General features: G+C 48.5%; 1 protein-coding gene across 3 annotated transcripts in view; it reads right to left on the bottom strand.

The window, feature by feature from the left end:
• FHL2 (four and a half LIM domains 2) overlaps nt 1-19,186 on the bottom strand; it is a 69,827-nt gene that overhangs the window by 29,964 nt on the left and 20,677 nt on the right. Inside the window, exon 1 of one of the 3 annotated variants that reach the window (XM_045981163.1) lies at nt 7,832-7,878. The exons of the other annotated variants lie outside the window; for them this stretch is intronic. The gene's annotated coding sequence lies outside the window, so the exon portion shown is untranslated. Of the gene's footprint in view, nt 1-7,831; nt 7,879-19,186 lie in introns of those variants that run through there. 3 annotated transcript variants of the gene reach the window in all.

Genomic DNA, 19,186 nt, shown 5'->3' with positions numbered 1-19,186 from the left:
AAAAGATGCAAGTATTTCTCCGTATCAACCTGTTTTTAGAAGCCATTTCTAACATAGTCAGTTCTTAAAGAGAAATCTGCAAATATTCCCAACTCCTTCCCACAACTCAAACAGCAGAATCCGCCAGTCAGTCTCTGCTAAAACCACAACCATCTTTTTTTTTAAAAAAAGATTTTATTTATTTATTTATTATGCTGAGCAGGGAGCCTGATGCGGGTCCATCCCAGGACCCTAGGATCATGACCTGAGCCGAAGGCAGAGGCTTTAACCCACTGAACCACCCAGGCGCCCCAAACCACAACCATCTTTAAATGACCCCCGTGAGAGGCACCTGGTGGCTCAGTGGGTTAAAGCTTCTGCCTTCAGCTCAGGTCATGATCTCAGGGTCCTGGACTGAGCTACGCATCGGGCTCCTTGCTCAGCAGGGAGCCTGCTTCTCCCTCTTCCTTTGCCTTCCTTTGCCTTTCCCCCGCTTGTGCTCACTCTCTCTCAATCTGTCAAATAAAGAAATAAAAATCTTTAAAAAATAAATAAATGACCCAGGTGGAAAATTCCATTGCTTATCAATAGTCAGGACTTTTCGGAGAGAATTCAGAAAATCGGCCCACTGCACGTGGGCTCTTTTCAAAGAATGTATTTAAAAAGGCAACGTTTTTACAACACCATGTGACACGGCAACCACCTGTGTCCCCCACGGAACCAGAAGCCCTATGAAGGTGGGCACATTGCTGTGGCCTCACCACCCGCTGACAGACGCAGGGTCAGCCGCTTGACAAATACTTGGGGAATGAAAGGACAAATGGAGGAGGAGTACAAACATGTGGGCAAAAATCAAGAATGAAAACGAGGCATGTTTTACGGGCACCGTCCCCTCTGCATACCAAACCCGCAATGTAATGTGGTTTGGCGTCCGACCTTCTGCAGATTTCTCATGTAACAGACCCCGAGCTTCATTCCTTCTCCTGTGTCTCTGGCCTCTTCCCTCTTCCAGATAAACTGCTGCTTCCACAGCAGGTAGGCTCTCTCTTACTGTGTTTGGACTCTGCACCCTGGGGAACACACAGCTGCACCGTCCACGAGAGGCCTGGTCAGCCCAAGGAGCAAAAACCAGGCAGATGCTTCCAAGCATCTCTGCGAAGAACGTGCTAGAGCCCTTGACACAGGCTCCAGGTATTTGGGACAGGCCCTGCACGGACACAGCTTGCCTAGAAGTCCAAGACCCTCTGTCTCAGTGCTCGGGCTCTCCCCTCTGTGACTGTCGCCAGAGAGCACCCTGCACACTTTGCTTTCCTGCACAGAGAAGTATGGACACACACACACAGGGCTCACCACTAACACTCCATTAGTCTAGCTCAACTGTTTCTTTTAGACAAAAGTTCCGGTGCATGAAAGAGAGGTGCAAGTTCAAGGAGTTTGCTATTTGAAAGAATATAGGTATGCACTTAGAACCAATTCGAAATGGATTTTTTAAAATTAATTAATTTATTTGAGAGAAAGAGGGAGAGGGAGTATGAGTGGGGGAAGAGGCAGAAGGAGAAAGGAGAGGCAGGCTTCCCGCTGAGTAGGGAGCCCAATGCAGGGCCCGGTCCCAGGACCCTGAGATCATGATCTGGGCTGAAGGCAGATGCTTAACAGACTGAGCCACACAGGCGCCCCTAGAAGTTGATTTTTTGGTGTTTGGTAAGGTGCAAGATTGGCTAGGCCGACTACTATGTGTTAAACTTCTGGATTGATTTAATGAGCCTTTACTGAGTATATGGGCAGGAGTCTGGGATGTTTCATAATCTGATGCAGAAAAACAGGTAACTTTCAAAACCTTAAAAAAAAAATCTTGATTTGTCTCTGATGGCTTTATGAAACGTTCTGTGGGAGGGGCGCCTGGGTGGCTAGGTTAGTTGGGCCGCCTGCTCTTGATTTCAGCTGACGTCATGATCTCCGGGCTCTGGGATGCAGCCACAGCATCGCTGGGCTCTGCCCTCAGCAGAGAGTCTGCTCAGGGATTCTCTCTCTCCCTCTCCTTCTGTCCCCCACGCTGCTTGAGTGCCCCCCTTTCTATAAATTATGGTTTTGGGTTTTTTTTAAATATTTTATTTATTTGACAGAGAGAGATCACAACTAGGCAGAGAGGCAGGCAGAGAGAGAGGAGGAAGCAGGCTCCCCGCGGAACAGAGAGCCCGACGTGGGGCTCGATGCCAGGACCCTGGGATCATGACCCAAGCCGAAGGCAGTGGCTTTAACCCACTGAGCCACCCAGGCACCCCCCACCTTTCTAAAATAAATAAATAGATCTTAAAAAAAAAAAAGGGAATGTTCTGTATAAGAGACAATGCTTGACTAATGTAAACCACTATCTTCCAAATTATCTTTGGAACACTGAATAGTGACAAGAAATGGGAAAATAATAAATGCAAGGTTTCCCACCTTACGTCCATGAATACAAGAATGATAAAGCTGGTTTGACGTCCTATAGGCTTTTAAAACCAGTCAGTAAGAAGATATTGAGTGACCACTATTCTCTGCATATTGTTCTAGGCCCTGGGAGACTGGGGAAAAACATAGGATCTCTAAAAGGATTCCAGAATAGTTCTAGCTCCAAAGAATTTCAATCACCTTTAAGAGACTCTCTTGTCACTTAATATCAAAACATGTCAACTCAGTCAACGCAAGATAAGTATAATTATCGGGCTAGCATGGCGGGCTGACTCAGGCTGGTAACTCACCTGTGTGGGGGTTTTAGAGAAGGCCCCCCACCCCCACCCTATAGCTCTACCCACCACCTTCCTGGGAACATGGGAACACATTATTTATTCTTTGTTTCCACAGAAACAAAATGAAATCAGCTCACTCTCTCTCAGCAGTCTCCCCCAATCTCCGAAAGGCAGCTCATTGTTTACTTTCTGTCTGCCTGGCCTTCCATCAAGAGTCCCAACTGGCCTCTTCCTATGGTGACGCCCGACATCCCTGAGGGACTGGCCCCTTCTCTCTCCCGGTCCTGTTCCTTCATGGTGTTGCTTTAGCGTGCTGCTTTGGGATCCTGTCAGGACCGTCCTGCACATCCCTGGCTTCCTTCTTCATTGACTCGCTAATTGTCTGTGATTCCAAAAGTCGTATCATTGAGCATGGACAGATCCATTTTCTTTTTGATTAGAAAACTAAGTATCTCCAGACTTCAAGGATGCCCTGTGACATTCATTTTCTTTACCCATAAAAACAGGGCAGCGGCTTCTCTCACTGGCGCAGACATCACCTGCCTCACTTAGTACCGTAGCCTGAGGCTGTTTAAGTCACAGACTGACTCAGGGAAGTAAGCGCACGGTGTACGAGGGCCAAGGACGAGTGTGATGACACCGGACATTCAAGTTCAGACTTGGTGTGAGAACCACTCAGGACAACAGCGCTGACGGCAGAGACACCAGGTGCTGCCCGGGCCTCTCACTAGATCTCCAGGAAGGCAGCTACATTTCTTAAACTTAAAAGGAAAGGCAATGCCACCAATGGCAAAGCAGTCTTGGCATCTTTAAAAGGCAAGACTGATGGCTGGTGGGAGAATTTCTTTTAAAAGATTTCATTTATTTGAGAGAAAGAGAGAGAGAGAGTAAGCGAGTCGGGGGGGGGGGGGGGCAGAGTCAGAGAATCGCAAACAGAATCCGTGCTGAGAGTGGAGCCGGACACGGGGCTCAAATTCACGACCCTGAAATCATGACCTGAGACAAAACCAAGAGTCAGGCACTTAACTGACTGAGCCACCCAGGTGCCCTGTTGGCAGGAGAATTTTTAAGCGAGGTTATTAGAGAACTCTATTAGTCAGGTCCTCCAGAGAAATAGAACCAACAGGATATATACATATGTATACATATATACACACATACATATATATATATATATATAGAGAGAGAGAGAGAGAGAGAGATTTATCACAAGGCGTTGGTTCACACTCTTATGGAAGCTAAGAAGTCCCCAGATCTGCAGAAGGCTGGGGAACCGGAAGAGCCAGTAGTGTAAATTAGCAGTTCAAAAGCCAGCAGGCCCAAGACCCAAGAAGAGCTGAGTTTCAGTTCGAGCTCAAAGGCTAGAAAGGACCGATGTCCCCGCTCTGCAGTCAGGCTGGGGAAGTTTTCCTTTTCAGTCTGAGGCTGAAGGCTGTAAAGGCTGATATCCCAGCCCAGCGGTCAGGAAAGAGGAACTCCCAGTTGCTCGGCCTTTATGGTGAGATCTTCGACTGATTGGACGAGGCCCACCCATATTGGGAAGGGCAATCTGCTTCACTCAGTCTACAGATTCAGATGTTGTGTCATCCAGAAACCCTCTCACAGATATACCCAGAAGTAATATCTGAGCAATTGTCTAGACATCCTGCAGCCCAGTCAAGTTGACATAAAATAAACCATCACAGGGGCCAAAGTCAAAAATCCACAGTTCAAGATAACAGAAGTGCCTGGTGACTCACCCCAAAGTCACAATGCCTGCATGGTCTCCTGGAAGACCAGGCTCTTGGTCACCAAGAGATGATCTTGGGCATTTTGCTCAAGGTGGTCATGTTCAAGAAGTGGCTTCTCAGTATAGTTCCACAGGATCAATGAGCTTTGATGGAATTCTCCTAAGAAAACTACACAGGAAGTATCCAATAGCTCTACCTATTCACTCAAGCTCAAGGAACTTCGTATCTCCTGGCCTCTGAGGCAGAGAGAAGCTTACCTACTCCAGACCCCTTGTTGACAAATGAAGCTGCCCTAGCCGTAGAGGCTGGGTAGTGCATCCTTAGATGCAGAACAGGGATAGAACCCAGGCCTCCCAGGGCACCTGGGGGGCTCAGTCAGTTAAACAACCCACTCTTGATTTCAGCTCAGGTCATGATCTCATGGGTCATGAGATCAGCCCCATGTCAGGCTCCTGGCTCAGCAGGGAATCTGCTTGAGATTCTTTCCATTTCCTTTTGTCCCTCCCTCCCCTCGTTCTCTCTCTAATAAATAAATAAATAAATCTTGGGGGTGGTGGAGGGGAAGACCCCAGGCCTCCAGACGTACGGCCTAATTATTTTCCGATATCCTATAGGGCTTTGTCTGCAACTCAGACAAACTCAGACAAACTCTTTCCGGACCAGAGGAGGTTCAACAAGCAATTGTGGGTCAAAATATGCAGCAGAAGGCCTCTGTGAAATATTCAGTTACATCCCCAGTATTTTAGTGATCAGCACTGAGGCTTTCCAGTCAAGCTGCCATTTACCGGCTGGGAAACCTTGAACAAAAGTTACTTTTGTTGTGCTTCAGTTTCTCTGCAAAGACAAGGATGGTATCAATATGTATACTACTTATAACATGCAGGCTTGATGACAACCCTTCAAGCAAGCCATGATCATCTCCCTGTTTCCCAACGGCAACCCAGGTACCCGGAGATCAGGTGACTGAGTTCAGTCTGCACAGCTAGACGTGGAGGAATGTGACGTCAGGCAGCCTTGCTCCAGGCATGCATGCCCACTAGCCTCTCACACCTGTCTCATAGAGTATTTGTGAGGATTAAATGAGACTGTGAATGTAAGTGCCCCAAACAGTGCCTGGTCTATAAGAAGCCCATTCAGCCGTTATTAATATGCTGCTGTGTAAAAAAGCATTTTATAGCACAGCATGATAATAAACACTGTGGAAACCCAGTTTTGTATACAGTTGGCCCTCCAACAACTCGGGTTTGAACTGTGCAGGTCCACTTACATGTAATTTTTTTTTTACATAACTACATCACTGTGATGAATGTGATGAATGTATTGTATGATTTTCTGAATAATGGTTTCTTTTCTCTATTGTAAGAATACAGCGTACAATACATATAACATAAAATATGTCTTGATTAACTTTATGCGATCAGTAAGGCTTCCTGTCAACAGTGATTACATTTCTGGGGAGTAAAGACTTATACTTGGATTTTCTTTTTTTTTTTTTTTTAAGATTTTTATTTATTTATTTGACAGACTGAGATCACAAAGCAGGCAAAGAGGCAGGCAGAGAGAGAGAGAGAAAGGGAGAAGCAGGCTCCTTGCTGAGCAGAGAGCCCGATATGGGGCTCGATCCCAGGACCCTGGGATCATGACCTGAGCTGAAGGCAGAGGCTTTAACCCACTGAGACACCCAGGCACCCCAAGACTTATACTTGGATTTTCAACTGCACAGGGTGGGGGGCAGTGGGCATCCCTAACTCCCACGTTGTTCACGGGTCAAATGTATTAATTGATCATCTTAAAAATTCAGAGTGAGCAAATTCAGAAGAAAACACTGAAAAAATTTTTACAAAAATGCACAATGAACTGCTCTTCATTGCGATTGGTTCTATGGAAGTTTAAGAGTCAGACTAGAAATCCCTGTACCTGCCTCAGATGTGGCTTGGTGTAAATCACCTTCAGGACATCAGAGCTTTCCCCCTCTAACATATTATTACAAAACACAGGTAGGCAGAGCTAGCCAAAGCGCAAGAAGTATATGGCCGGTGTTTCGAACACAGTTTTCCTGATTATAAGCCCCATCTGTGATTTATTTTGTCCCAAAGGCAAGGGACTCCACAGGGCAGGCGCACATCGCACACCAGGGAAGGCAGCCACATACATTTCATTTAACCTGGGTTAGACTAGTTCCAGGGAAACCCGAACTGGGATCTGAAAAGAAGCTTGACTGATTCTTGATTTAAATAGGAAACGACACTTAACCCTTTCTTCCCCAAACTGCAGGTATGTTAAAATATCACCCATCTGTCACTTAAGAAGATCAGAATTTCTCTCCTTTAAAATAAGACCCAATTTTAAAATCTGCTAGTTCAGTCTTTTAAGTTCTACACCAGTCAATGCCCCAGGCCACATGGGAAGCTCCATATCTTTGGACCAAGGGAAATGCCCCAACACCCCCCCAGGCAGATGGCAACCCCTGCTCACACACTCCCAAGTCCTGGCCCCCAGGGAGGACAGGGGCAGTCACCTCCCCGTGCTTGGACCCTTGGCCAGCCTTTGCCCAGGGCTCTCCCGTGGGTGGCAGTGACCCCGTTTCCACTCCGAGGTGACCAGCCTGGCCAAGACCCAGACTTTGGTCTTCTCTCCAGGCATGCGGCATGCGGTGGTGTGTCCCTCCAGACTTACAGCGTCCCCCCGCCCCAGCTGAGCTCTCCCCAACACGGTTAGGCTCCCCTCCCCGGGGCTTACCCCCAAGGCTCACCTCCCTTCTCCCCGAGTGTCCCCAAGGCCAGTTCCCCTCTCCCAGGTGTCCTATCAGTTCAGCTCCCTTTCCCCCTGCCTTCTAGGGGTCTCTCTCTTGGCTGTGGGTCTTCCCTTCTTCCTGGGTATCCCCACGGTTCTGTTCCCCTCTCCCGGAGTTACCCTGCAGCTACACTCCCCTCTCCCAGGTGTCCCTACATTTCTGCTCCCCTCTATCAGGCTTTTCTCCGGGTCTCCCGAGACGCTCCGCTCGCCTCTCCCTGGGTATCCCCAAGGTTCTGCTCCCCTCTCCCTGGTGTCCTCGGGGTTCTACCCCCCTTGCCCGGGTCACCCCGCAGCTGCGATCCCCTCTCCCCGGATCTCTCCAAAGGTTCAGCCTCCCTCTCCTGGGTCTCCCCGGTCTCCGGGTCGCCTCCAAGGCCTGGCTCCCCCTCCCAGGTGTCCCCACGGTTCTGTTCCCCTCCGTCCCTGTCGCCCCTCGGCTCCGTCCCCCTTTCCCGGGGTCTCGCCCGCATCTCCTCTCCCCTCTCCCGGGTCTCCCCCACGTCTCGGCTCCAGTCTCCCCGGCTCTCCCGCGGCTAGCTCTCCCCCGGTCCCCAAGGTGTCGGCTTCCCGCGGGGGGCGCGGGCGGAGGGCACTCACCGCGCGGCGCGGGCGGGCTCTGGGGACCGGGCGGGCGGCTGGCGGGCGTCCGGGCCGGCGGCGGCGGCGGCGCAGGGTTGCGGCGGGGCGGCGGGCCGGGTGGAGCGCGGCTGCTCCCGCCCGAGAGAACCCCCGCCGTGTCATTTGACCATATAAGGAGACGCACGCCTCCGTGACGCCTGCGGCGCGGGCTCGGCGCGCGGGCAGCGGCGTGGGGGCGCGGGGGGCGGGCGCCCGTCGGCCTCCAGGTGGCCCAGGCCCTCGCGGACCCCGACCCTTTGTGTGCTTTGGGCTCCGATCCCCCTGGGTCTCTAACGCGCGAGGGTTGCCGGAGCTCCGTGGCCGGCGTGGGCTCACAGGGCCGAGTTGGGGGCCAGGGGCCCCACGCCAGGGCGGAGTGACAGGGGTCTCAACGCCCGCACTCTCCGCCGGGGGTCCGGGGAACACGACGCCAGCCAAAGCCTGAAGAGGTGGGGGGTGGGGGGTGGGCTGGAGTGCGGATCCCGGACCGCTGATCGGGTCTGGCAGCGGCGGGAGCCCCGCGTCTGGGATCTATTTGCACAGTGGGCTTTGCGGACCCCTCTGCGTAGCGAAATGAGCGGAGCAGCTGGCCAGAAAGAATAGATAATGCCAGGCTCTTTGTTCCACTAGGCAGGGCCCGGGGGCTGTTTAAGTGATTCTGTTGTTCCCTTCAGGGCGAGAAACAAAGGTGAGCCGGAGAGAGTGTCTCCCGCCTTGAAAGCCCAGCCCCTGTGCCTGAAATCCACACTTAGTAGGGACAGATGGCACCAGGATAGAAATGCTTGGTCTTGAGTGGGTGGCCAGGCTCCCCTGCGGACTGGGGACGGGGGAGAGATGAGCTGATGGGACGACAGCAAGAGAGCTAGGATACCGTGGATAGGCATGCTATATTTAACAATCAATGGGCCTCGGAGAAACAAGAGCTGTTTCTTTTCTCTGGTTTGGGGGTATTGGAGCCTCTCCGTGAGTCTCCATCATGGCATCACAGGATTGGAGAATCATATTAGTTACACTCATTGAGCACTAGCTCTATGTATTATATCGTTTGATTCTCACTCCTTGAAGATAAGGATTAACACTCAGTTTTAAGGTGAGGACATTTCAGCTCAGAGAGCTTGGCTCTAGGCCTCCTGAGACTAACTATACCAGCTGAGATCTGACCTGGAGTGTGTCGGATGGCAAAGCTGTGCCAGGTGCTTGCAGGACAGGAAAGGCTCCTCATCCCACTAGTCACTCCACTGCCTTCTAGAAGGCTGAGACCGGCCACAGCAGTGAGCCCAGTTAGAACTGGATGTGGGGAATCCAGACTTCTTGCCACCCCCCCCATTCCTCCTTGAACCTGACAGGTTCTCACCAAGAACAGAAGTATGGGTTCCAGACCTGTACTCCCACTGATAGTCAAAGCAGGCCAGTATCTTGAGCAAAGTGTGTGGAGACAAGCCTCTTCCCTCTGACAGTTCTCTGGATTTGTTGTCTGTATAGTTGCAAGTTACAGAATGATCTCCCACAGAGAGAGATGCGGGGGAAAATCCAAAGACTCGACTAGCTGCAGTGAATAAGATGGACTTAAGTAGATTCTGAAACAAAGAACAGACTTTCAAAAATAAATTCTCATGAGAGTTTGGGGAAGTATGACACTAACAAGGTAGTAGAGGACATTGATAAGTTATTATGAATTTATTTGAGGTGTAATAATGAAATGGTACCCACACACACACATGCACACACATATTCTTAAATCCCTTAGCTTTCAGAAATAGTGCCAAAATATTTACCAGTAAGATAACATTGTTTGAAATCATTGCAAAATAATTTGAGGTGAGGGGAATGAATAGGGCCGATATATTTATAAAATAGTATCAGCCATGGAGTAATGGTGTGTGCAAGCTGGGTGATGGGCGTGTGGGGGTTCATTATACTGGTCTCTTTTCTTTAGTAATGCTTGAAAAATTCTGGAATGGAACACTTTTAAATTACAGATGCACATACCATTTGACTTGGACCCACCACTTCCCCTTACAGGAAATCATCTTACGAATAGATTTGCTCATGTGTGAATTGATATACATACAAGGGCAGTCCTTGTGGAATTCTTAATCACAGAGAAATATTGGAGCGTGTTATATGTTCATCAACAGGGATGAGTTAAATATCATATGGTACGTTTTAGAGTTATTTCTATATGCAGCTATTAAAAAGAAGAAAGTAACTATATTTATTGATTTGGCATAATGTCCAAGTTATGTCCATGGGAAAAAAAAGTAGATAGTAACCAAGGATTTGTGTTGAGAAAGGAAGGGAGGAAGACAATGTATACATACAATAGTAGTTGCGTCTGGGAGATCTGGGGAGCTGGGGGCCAGGAGTAAAAGGGAGATTAAGTTTTACTCTATACCTTTTTGTTTCTTTTAAATTTCGAGCTATGTATCATTCATTCAAAAAATAAAAATATTTTAAAAATTAAAGCAACACATGCTTCTTCAGGACAAATAAGAAACAAAGTTTGTTAAACTGACTTTATAGAAAATCGAGGAAAAAAATAAAGAAAATCGAGGAAGTTTGCTAGAAATATAGGCGGGAGGAATACGATTCTGAGCTGAATGGATGTACTTTTTGGAAGACTTTGAATCAGACGACAAACTATTTTTTTTTTTTAAGATTTTCCTTATTTATTTGACAGACAGAGATTACAAGTAGGCAGAGAGACAGGCAGAGAGAGAGGAGGAAGCAGGCTCCCTGCTGAGCAGAGAGCCTGATGCTTGATACCAGGACCCTGGGATCATGACCTGAGCCAAAGGCAGAGGCTTTAACCCACTGAGCCACCAGGCGCCCCGAGGACAAACTATTTTAAAATTAAAGTTTTGGGGCACCTAAGTAACTCAGTTGGTTAAGCATCTGCTTTCAGCTCAGGTCATGGCTCAGGTCAGGATCCCAGGGTCCTGGGATCGAGCCCCTGTGGGCTCCTCACTCAGAGGTGCATCAGCTGGAGGATTCTTTCTCTCCCTCTTCCTCTGCCCCTCCGCCTGCTCATGCTCTCTCTTTGTCTCTCAAATAAATAAAGAAAATCTTTAAAAAAACAAATTTTTAGGAGCATCTGGGTAGCTCATTTGGTTGAGTGTCGGGTTCTTGATTTCAGCTCAGGTCCTGATATCTGGATAGTGGGATCAAGCCCCATTACAGGCTCCTCCTGCTCAGCCAGGAGTCTGTTTGTCCCTCTCCCTCTGTTTTTCCCTCTCCCACTGTTCTCTCTCTCTCAAATAAATAAAAATATACATAAAATCTTTAAAATAAAATTAAAAAAATTTTTATAAGCTAGTCTGGTAAAATGTATTTTGAAAAGTTGTTTTATACCATTGTATTCACAGGGCCAGACTATAGAGCATGACACATAGTATGTATTTAATAAAAACAGGTAATGAATGAAGGGATCACAGAAGGCTTTTTTAATATATGGCAAGTCTTTCATTTTGTAATTGACTATTTTATAGTATAGCAGATAGACTATTATAGAAAATAGAACCCTATGACAATATAACTTAATCTCTGGAATCAGGTCTGGATTTGAATCTCTGTCCTACCTAGGACTTACTGAGGTGACCTTGGGCAACCACAAAATCTCCTTAACCTTTAATCTACTTGTATGTAAAATGGGTGAATAACATGTACTTTGCAAAATTCTTGGGAAGATCCTTTGATATGGCTCATGTAAATCACTGAATGGTATTAGTAAAGTCCTTCGCACATAGTAGGCCCTCAGTAAATATGAGCTTTTATTCCATGGTATTTTGTTTGATGGTAAAGGGGAGATGAATTCAAAATAAGAGGGAAATGTGAAGGTGGTGAAAAGGTACAATTTTCCAGTTATAAAATAAGTAAGTCCTGGGGAAATGATGTACAACATGGTGACTGTAGTTAATAAATCGGTATTGTGTATTTGAAAGTGGCGAAGAGAGGAAATCGTTAAAGTTCTCATCACAAGAAAATAAAAGGAACGGTGACAGATGTTAACTAGACTGACTGTGGTGATCTTTTAGCAATATCTACGATTATCCAATCATCATGGTGTGTACCTGAAACTAACATACTATTATATGTTCACTGTATCTCAATAAAAAAGGGAAAGAAACAGACTTAATTCTCATCAGAAGGAACGGTTAATGTTGAGATTGTATTCCAAAGATAAAAGATTGTCTTTTTGACAGAAGAATTCTCTACTATGGGTAAAACGTTGATTCGTGGAAGCACAGAATTTAAGAAATCCTATTTCCTGGGAAAGGCATAGAGAAAACTCTGATAGGAAATTCAGGTAATTCAAGCTTCTCTTGTTAATTTCAATTCTGTAATTCCCTCAGCAGCCAGCACCAGCCTGATTTCTTCCTCTCTTATGGGGGGCGGTTACAGGGATGGGGTAGCTAGGAAGCAGGGAAAGAAAAGGATGGCTGTATGGCATAGGCTGGTGTTTCTCTAAGTGAGGTCCTGGACCAGCAGCATCAGGATCACCCAGAAACTTATTAAAGTAAAACGTTCCCTGTGTTTTAACAAGCCCCGCAGGTAGTTCTGATGATTAATAGTGCTTTGAGGTAAAATACTCCCCGAGGATACCAACTCTGGACTCAGTAATTTACCAGAAACCTAAAATGTTAGTTTCTAGGGAGGATGGGGGAATGGAAAACGATACACTAAACACAGACTGGGCTCCAGAACTCTAAAATCCAATTATAAGTATTACTTACTCTCCCAGGTAATTCACCAGAGGGAAGCACAGGTAGAAATGAACTCTAAAATCCAATCCTAAGTATTACTCTGCCCTGTATTTCATGGGGGGAAGCACCAATTAGAAAACTAAAAGGCAAATCCTTGCAGCCCGTGTCTCCGTGGTACCAATGCTGAAACCTAATTCTCTCCTCCGAGAAGCCCAGAGAGGAAGGCAGAGCTGGTGTGGTCAGACCTGGTGTGGGGGGGAGCTGGTGGGCAAGGGGGACATCAGGCCGGGATCTCCTCCTGACCTTGGCCACCTCGCGGGTCCTAGGAGACCGCACCAACACCCGGGAAGAAAGGGAACACATGAAAACAGGGGCGGAAGTTCAGACCTCCCTATGTCCCTTACCCTAACTGACCATTACAATGAGGCTTTTCACAGCCCTCCTCCCATTTCAGAAGCAGAACTTCTCACAGGCAGTTCTGCCCACTCAAACCCTGGGCAGGAAGCTGTTGGATGATTTGCCCTTGATTCAGAGGTAAACATTCTTAATTGCCTCAAATGGTTGGAGGGTGAGTGTCTAAGATCATAAAAACTGGCGGTAAACCCTGAGTTATTGCTCTGTTCCCGGGAAGGGATCCGGGTGGGGGGCAGGCCTGTGCACGCCTCCCCATGATACAGCACCACCCCAGTATGTTGTCTCAGACAACCTGGGCTCACTTTTTCTAAAAGCATGATTTGCCTGGATGGAGAGGGAACACTTCTATCAAAGATGACCTGCAGATAGGGTGCTCACTTCCTGGACCCTGAGCTTGGTGCCCATGTCTCCTGGAGCAAATCAGAGGAGTTTGGTCTGGGTACAGCTTTGTTCTTGTAGGTACCCAAACGTTGCCCCTGTGGCTGTTAAGACTTTCAGGAAAAGTCCAGCCCTTCAGGATAAGCAAACTCTTTCCCTTCCCCTCCCTGCCTGCCCCCCCCCCCACCAGTTAGGGGGGAAAAGCTTGGCTCTTTCTTAAGACTCGGAGTTTCCATATCCCATTTCTTTGTTCTCTCTTTTTCACAAACTGATTTAATGGATGCAAATAGTCACCGTGTTCAAACCTCAAAAACATGCCTGATTTTGAGCCAAAGCCACAAACAACTCCATGATTTTCTGAGTTTACCATCACTGGCGAAAGCTGATTTGGAGCATTTCATAAAGTTTCCATTGCGGCTTTGATAACTCATTTAAGAAAGGCTCTCTTTGGCAGCCTCACAGCCAATGAAATGAAACTGTTCACACTGCGGTGCATTTCTGGGAGGCTGGGAGGCCAGTTGTGGATCAGGAAACGTTGCTGGACTGTTGCAGATGAAAACAATTTCTCATGGGGTCCCTGGAAACGTTTGCTTCTTCTCTGAGATCCTTTTGTCTCTGATGTCTGCCCTTGTCTGCAATAACCCAGTCGCTTCTCTGTTTGCCAACAGTTTTACTCTATTTTCCCTCTGTCCGCTCTTCCAAAACCATTGAAAAGAAGTGCAAATGCCTGAGGTCTGCTCAAACTTAGCAAAATCCTATTTTGAATGAACCGTGTTCGGTGCCGGTAAAGTCCCTGAAGCTCTTTTCCGGGTGACCTCTGCTGGTTCTTCCCAGAGCGCCTAAAACGGGAGCATCTCATACCCACTTGGTTCTCAGAATGCGGGTTTTGAACCACGCTGAAGTCACAAGTATTCTTTGTGAGTTAACTTTATGAGTCAGCACCGTAACTTTTAAATCCCCAGTGCGCCCTCCCTGCCACTCAAGTCCTCTCGGTGCTATTTCCACTTGGATCAGGGTCCTTAACAGAAAATCCTGTGGTCTAGCTAGGAAGAGCCCCCGCAACCAGGAGGGGAGGGAAGGGCTCCAGCCCAGGCACTCCTTACACCACCTTGGTGCGTCCTCTTTACTAACCTCTGAAACAGAGGATGGCCTCTCCTCTCACCTTAAAGGGTTATTTGAAATTATTTAATCCTTCTTCAAGTCATTTTTATGGTTCATCCATCCCTGAAAAATTCCTAAAATTTCCCATACCATAAAAACGATTGTGCAAGTGTGGTATGTGATGGTAGTGTGTGACAATGAGCTGTATTTTATGTGGCTTTTTGCTCTCCTAAAAACACGAGTGAAAGACTGTCTTCTACCTGTTTCAGAAGGTGCTTTAACATGGGACCTGAGAGTCATGACTGGGCTTTCTGGGACAGCCAGGCTTTGTCGGACAGCTTTGCAATGGTCCTTGACTCCTGGGACACATGTTCCTAAAACGTCTGATCTTCTCAGGATGCCGGCAATACTCTGCCCCCCGAAGAATCTTTTCAAATTGTGGGCCATCCTAACCGCACATATTTTTGGAAACTTCTGCACAGTTAGAGATGCTGAGGAATGACTCTGTAACTGTTCCAGATTAGTCATTGCCTCCTGCAGGGATGGAGGGGCTCCAGGGGCAAATCATTGTCAGAAACCCAAATTGTTCATTAGCTGTCTTTTTAAACTCAGTAAATGCCTCTTCCTTTCCCTTCCTGCTTGCCTGGCCACCTTTCTTTCTCTCTCCCTCCCTCTCTCCCATTCTCTCTCTCTTTCCTTCTTTCTTCCATCCTGCCTTCCTCTTGTCTTTCTCCACTTTCATATCAACTATCAATAATCTGAAATTATGCTTTCCTCTTGCCGATGGCCTTACCACAACCTGGCTCCCTGACCTTGTTAGCATGTTAGGGACCCGGTTCTGTCTCCCACCCTGTCTGTGTGGCATGCCTATTTCCCTATATTGTCACAGGTCCCTTGAGTTCCCAGGTCAGGCTGAAAGCAGAGGAAGGAAATGCTTGGAGGTTTTCTGTTTTGAAGAGTATGTTTGGAAAGTCATCAAGTCAGGATAATAGGGGCTTCCCACCTAAGTCAGGAGAACCTTCAAACCCCTTCCTACCCGGTCTCTTGGTTCCCACTTGCTCTGCCTTCCCCTCTGAGCAAAGATGGCTTTCGATACTCTGTTCTGTCCCATGAACTCCTGAAACACAGACAAAGCATCTCCCTTGGGAAGGCTGCGTGAGTACCCTTCCCTAGCCTTGTTTTTGATTATTCCATATGTCTCACCTTTTCCTTGTTCCTAACAACAAAGGAAAGAGTGGGAGCCTGTTCTGGGCCAGGATGGACACTTCCGTTTCTGTATTCTCTGCAACTCCATCAGTATTCACTGGATTCAATTCGGGTAACCTGAAAATGCTCAAACAAATATAAGGCTGCCCTACACGGCTCATGTGGGCCTACTTGAACCAAACAAATCAACCCTATTGCCCTTTTGGGCGGTTCTGTTATCTGGGCTTTGCACGGAGATCTGGCTTGCAAGCGACTTGTGTTAAAGCTCAGAGGAGGGGGACGTCTGGGTGGCTCCGTTGGTCTAAGTGTCTGGTTTCGGCTCAGGTCATGATCCCAGGGTCCTGGGATCGAGTCCCACATAGGGCTCCTTGCTTAGTAAGGAGCCTGCTTCTCCCTCTTCCTGCTGCTCCCAGTGCTTGTCCGCTCGCTCGCTCTCTCTCAATCTCTCTGTCTCTGACAAATAAATGAATACAATCTTTAAAAAAAAAAAAAAAGCGAAGTGGAGGGTCTGTCCTCTCGGGCAGGGCAGCAGGAGATGGGAGCCAGGCTTTAGCTGGAGTCTCCCTGGGGACCTTCTTGGGGTAGCGCCTCTGCCTCTGAGTGCCTAGCTCTCCCTGAGAAGTGGGCTGCTGCTCTGGGTCTGTCCCTGCCACCCCCTGCCTGCGCCCTCCTCAACCATGCAGAATGCAACTCACTGAGGGGCGACCTAGAAGTGGTCATGCCAACGGAAACCATGGCCTTCGTTTTCAGCAACCAAATGTGATGAATTCATGTCTTAAATATGGCTGAGGCATGCGAAATGCTTTAAGATGGTCTGTCTACCCCAAAGGGATCATACAAAACAAAGGTTCTGTCTCCCAGGGAAGCTGGTGAAGGCTCTGTCCTCTGCAGCTGTGTGAGCGCGTCTGGCAGGCTATTTGTCAAGGCGGGTCCAGTTGCGGGAGCCTCTTTAGGGATAACAGCTCTGCTGTAGCTTTTGAGAGGGGTGTCCTCACCCCCCAAAGCAGGCCCTAGATCTGCAGGCTGCAGAGATGAGTCCACATAGGAACCCACAGCTCATCCCTTTGGAGCCATAGCTGTTTTACGGTGGAGTCACTTAGAAAGAAAAACTAGTCTATTTCCCTCATTCACTCATATTGTCAACAGATCATCATTCCCAAAGGTAGACCAGATTCACAAGCTTGTACTTGCCTTCACTCTGGCCGTCCACACTTCCAGACACGACCATGCAGCTTTCCAAGTTATGCGGTCCTAGTTTTGACGTGCACATCATTGAGCGGTAAGAGGGGACATCCCCGCTCCGGGCCGAGATGGGGACCAACACACTGTTCTTGCAGAATCACGCTTTCACTTGGGAGAAGCACTGTTTCACGTGGCCGGGTGGGCTTGGCATGAGGACTCCTTTCCTTTGGATGGGTTTTTCTTGCTCCCTTGCAAGGGGCATGCACAAGCAGAGGGAGGACAGAGTCCTTGCTTGAGCAGAACGAATCGGGCTGATAGTTAATGAATGTCAACTTGACATCCCGGATTCTGGAATGCAAAGTTCAGAGGAGCTATCCTTCGTTATCACTGTTACAACAAATGTTTTCTTTTCTTTCTGTCTTTTGTTTTTGATGGCTGATATGGTGGCATTTTTGTGTGTGTAGGAAAGCGAGGTGGGCGTGGATTTAGATATACAGACTTTGGAAGACTCATTTCTTCTTTCTGTCTCAGACTTTAGGAGGAGACATGCACCCCATGTGGTATGGGGAGTGAGGAGAGCCTGTGGCAGCCCCCAGGGGGGTGGGGGGCACCTCCCCAAGGGCCAAAGAGGCAGAGAGGGGGCTGTGGCTCAAAGGAAGAGAATGTCTCTGCAAAGAAGCTTTGGGACAGAGACAAGAGGCTGCAGAGGGGGAGGGACTGTCCCAGTGAGAACAAAAGGACACTGTCCTTAAGAAAACAGAGAAGTGAGTGAGAGAAGAAGAAAGAGACAGTAAAAGCAGGCTTCCTTCCACCGGGGAAACAGGCACGGGACAGGCACTTGGCTGGTTAATTCATGTGGGCAAGTAACGCTCAGGCTATTAATCCTTGGAAGTCGGGAATGGTTTCAGAGGAAGAAGCTGAGGTTACCCCCAAACTATCCCCATGAGCTAGCTATACACTTAGCTTCGGCCGTTCGGAGGGAGGATACGTCACAACAAGCCCAGGGAGGGAGCAAAGCAGGGAAGGGCAGAGGGAGGCTTCGTAGGTCAGCCCCTGAGCTGATGGGAAATTGCACAGTTTGTTCAAGGCTTGTTCAAGTCGTTGTGTTTGGACTAGCAAAAGTTACCGTTTGAGCCACTGCCCTAGAAAGTCCAACTTATAATGTATAGTAGATAATTAGACGTTATAGTTTAAACACCTATTGAGGCTCTTGGTTCCAGGAAGGGGAGGCTGAGGGGTGAGAGCAGAGTCCCCCAGGAGCTGCCTCTGGTTGGTCGTGGACTCCCCTGGTGGCCCGGAGCTGCCCGGGGAGCAGCTCACTTTTCCCTGGGAACAGGTAAGAAAGCCAAAAGCCACAGCTCAGCAGGAGCCTCAACCCCCCCTCCACCCCCCCACCATGTCTCTGCCAGGACAGCAAGCCAACTCCTGCCTCATTCCGACCACAAGGGCTTGAGGCCAAGTTAACCAGAATGAAGGGACATTCCAGAGGATGAGGAACGCCAGGATCCTTGGCCTGGTTACCAGGCTGGGTTGGGGACCCCCAGGCGGGGCTGGGAGTCGCATGTGTGGTTTGGGGGGCAGAGCCCAGAGATGAATGCTCACAGCAGGGTCAGGACACAGGGAAGTGGGAGGGTGGCATCAGAGTTTTGTCTCCCAAACAGAAACAGCTTTTCCACTGGAAGGAGACCAGAGGGGTTTTAAACCCTGGCAACTCCTCAACCTTCTAGAAGCCCTGCCCGTCGGCCTCCTTTCATGGTCCTGACAATAATGGGCATGTGCGCTGATGAAGGAAATAACCCCAGATAGACCAGGGGCCACACAGCCTGTGAGTGTGTCTGGTGGGTCTGGTCCTTCAAAAGATGGTAGCCACTGGCCCGCGGATTTCTGAGGGCGACGCCTTTTGAAGTCTATTCTAACTGTGCATCTCTGGGGAACATGTCACCTATTAGGACACTGCTAGCTGATGTTGGTGTCTAAGCCTGACATGCTAGATTGTCTTACTCAGACCAGAAGGATTTCTTGGCACAGGTAAGAAGAGTGAGGTTTACGGTATGTGTGTCTTCTCGTATGGGCTTGTGCTTCTGCTATACTGGCAACCAGAGCGTCCCCGCAGGACGAAGGAAAGGCTGAAGCCCTCAGGAGAGGAGCACTGAAGGGAGTCATTCAATGGGCTAGAAACCCACAGTGCTACACAGCCAGACACGGAGGCATTCGTCACAGCTTCAAGCCTTTAAAAAGTTTACGCAATAGAAGCAAGCCTCGTTCTTTGGGGAAGTGGCATTTTGCAGAGGAAACCAACATCGGGTAAGCTCTCGCGGTTATGCAATGGAGATTTTTATCCTCAGGTTCC

This window comes from Meles meles, chromosome 16, assembly GCF_922984935.1.
Source record: "Meles meles chromosome 16, mMelMel3.1 paternal haplotype, whole genome shotgun sequence".
Classification (NCBI taxonomy): Eukaryota; Metazoa; Chordata; class Mammalia; order Carnivora; family Mustelidae; genus Meles; species Meles meles.
The sequence above is the reverse complement of the archived record's forward strand: the minus strand, read 5'-3'. Positions and strand labels throughout refer to the sequence as shown.